Source organism: Dermochelys coriacea, chromosome 12, assembly GCF_009764565.3.
Source record: "Dermochelys coriacea isolate rDerCor1 chromosome 12, rDerCor1.pri.v4, whole genome shotgun sequence".
Taxonomy (NCBI): domain Eukaryota; kingdom Metazoa; phylum Chordata; order Testudines; family Dermochelyidae; genus Dermochelys; species Dermochelys coriacea.
The window spans coordinates 36,772,523-36,775,308 of record NC_050079.1 but is presented as its reverse complement, the minus strand read 5'-3'; positions in this window follow the sequence as shown (position 1 = coordinate 36,775,308).

Sequence of the window (2,786 nt, the reverse complement as noted above, 5' to 3'; positions counted from 1 at the left end):
GTAGCTCTTCCCACACACAGACAGCCCCAGTTGTGCTCCAGGAAGACTAGTGGTTAAATGCATCAGGAATCACGTATGCTTTTCAAAAATCCGTTTTCATTTGGTCTTTGAAATAAGACAAAGTTTAAGTATTTTTGGATAGAAGGTGGGTTGTGGGATTTATTTATTTTTTTGGACTAGCACAATGAAAATGCCCATGTGCCTGGAGGAGGAGATTTGTTTCATTCCTATTAATTAATCCATTGCTTTTACTGCAAGGACACTCTTCTGCCTCTTTGACTATTTTTGAACAGGCGACTGTCAAAAAAGATAGAAAAAAGCTGTTCAGCATCAAATGAACGATTCCACTCAAAAGGAAAATATTTCCACAGGTTGAACAGGTCTTGAAGCCCGGCCTTCCAAATTGTGGTTGAAGTGCTTAGATCCAGTTCATGCTAGTGATATCCCTTGCCCTCCCTTCAAAATTAGCCCACATGAATGGACCCTTTTGTAGCAGAGAAAGAAACAGACAGGGATCACAATGATCTCTTTCTAGCCAGGCCTTCGGTAGCTACTAGTGGGTCAACAAGCCTGCCTGCTCCTGTAGGAGAAGGAAAACAGCAATTTCTTAGTGGTTTCCTTGGCATGTAGGAAATTGCAGCAACTCTCCTGTTATTTAAGTTTTGAAGCTCAGGCCTGCTTTTTACCATTAGCCACCTTCCATCTAATACTGGAGTTAAAGTTCATGAATAATAGCATTTCATAGCAAAGAGCTAGGACTCATGTATTTAAGCAGAGTTAATACCAATAGGATTCATTGCAGGCCTTCAAGTAGGGGAGAGTACACTTGCCCTCCTGCTCCAAAACCTTCCAAGGCAGCAAACTGAGAGAAGAGGGGTGATTACTTAGTACCACCGTTAGTATAACCCCAGTCATTCATGTTTCTCATGCGTGCTTCATGAGCAATATCTTAACACTCAGTGTAAAGTTATTCTTCTTTCCTGTTATTCTAAAACTAAGTACTTTGCACATTTGGGAAGTATTATTAAATAATAGTCTGACTGATGGTCTGTGGTTGAAGTTAATTTCTTCCAGTTTTCAGAGCATCTAGTTACACTTTCCTCAATCGTAACTGTCATAATTGCTTAGCACGTGTCAATGTCACTTGTAACAAAACATTCAGGTCATCCTTCAAGAGTGAAGATCTGGTACAAGAGGCTGAACCCAGCATGTCTTTGAAACAAATGCTGTTTACAAGTCTGTATTTCTCTTTGGGTACTCCCTAGGAATAAGAAACAAAGGGCTGGCGATGTGAAGGTGCATACCCCCATTTAAGCTCTCCCAGTTCACATCACCTGAAGAGCTGGCCATACATCCTAAGGGCTAGTCGACATGAGAGCCTTGTCAATATAATGAAAATGGTGCAAAGTCCTGTGTGGACACTCCTATTTCAGTTTAGGAGCACTTAGGAGACCTGGATACTATTCCTGTCTCTGCCACTGGCTTGCTGGGTGACCTTGGGCAAGTCGCTTTGCTGCTCTGTGGAATGAGACACCTACTCAACTCATTTCACACAGGCCACCAACAATATTCATATATTCAGTGGATTTTGGTCACTGCTGACTTGGGCCAGGTTCAGAACAGGGAGCTAGTACTGATAAGGTCTGTGCCCCACTGTCAGAACACACAGGGCACCCATTTTTTATTGGGGAAGGTCCAGAAGAATTGCCTAGCTGGCCTTCTAGAAGTCCCTTCTGGATCGAGGGAATGTGTTTTGCTTTGTTTTGGCTTGGTGCGTTTGTCTGCTAGTATCTGATATTTTAGGCTGATGCTCTTGTTTGTGGGATGATGGGAACATGTTCATTTGAATGGTGGACTGCAGAAGTAGACACAGTATCATCCAAGACTTTGTGAGCTAAGATTGTGATTTATTTTTCTTTCCTGGGATTTGTGACTGCATCAGATGGAGAGAGGAAATGAAGGTTTGTTCTTTCTAAAGATTTATTTCAATACATCTGCAACAAGTCAAGGAGAGACCAAAGTAGAAAGACTTTTGGGTTTGGGCCTGAAACAAAGCACAGTTCCTTGAGATAAACAAATGGGGGGAAAAGGAATTATCAAAGAAAAAGCTAGCCACAGACCCTATTATGAACTGTACTTTAATGGGGTGGGTAACTTTGGTAACTTAAACCAAACTGAAGTCAGATCAACCTCTGCTGAGTAAAAGTCCTGAGGACCTGCAGAATATCAGTGCACCTAGGGCCAAAAATCTTCCAAAAGTCATCATCCACCTGTCCTGTGTAGGGCCCATTTTCCAAATCTCTAATATGAGGCACTACTTTTCAGCCTTGACAAGGAAGATATACCAAAGGTGATGATCGTCAAATTAGAACCCCAGTCTTATTCCTTGGTTCTATGCCTAACTCTGCCACTGACTTTTTTTTAGCCACGGGAAAGTTATTTAATACATCTGCCCCTTAGTTTATCCATCTCTATAAAGGGCTAATGATACTTACATACCTGTAACTGATGTTCATACAAGGCCTTGAGATGCTTGAATGAAGAAACTATGTACATGAAAAGCATAATTATATACATGCATGAGACCATCTCTCGTTCTTTCTCTCCCCATTCCCTATGAGTCCAACATTTCAGGTATATAACTTGAGGTCATTTTTTGTTTTAAATATGGCCTTTAATGTCTCCACTTCAATTTTCTCATTTATACACTGATTATGCTAATTCTCACCTTCCCCATTAATGGTCATGGCAACAAATTTGAAAAATCGCCGAGACGTGGAATTTGA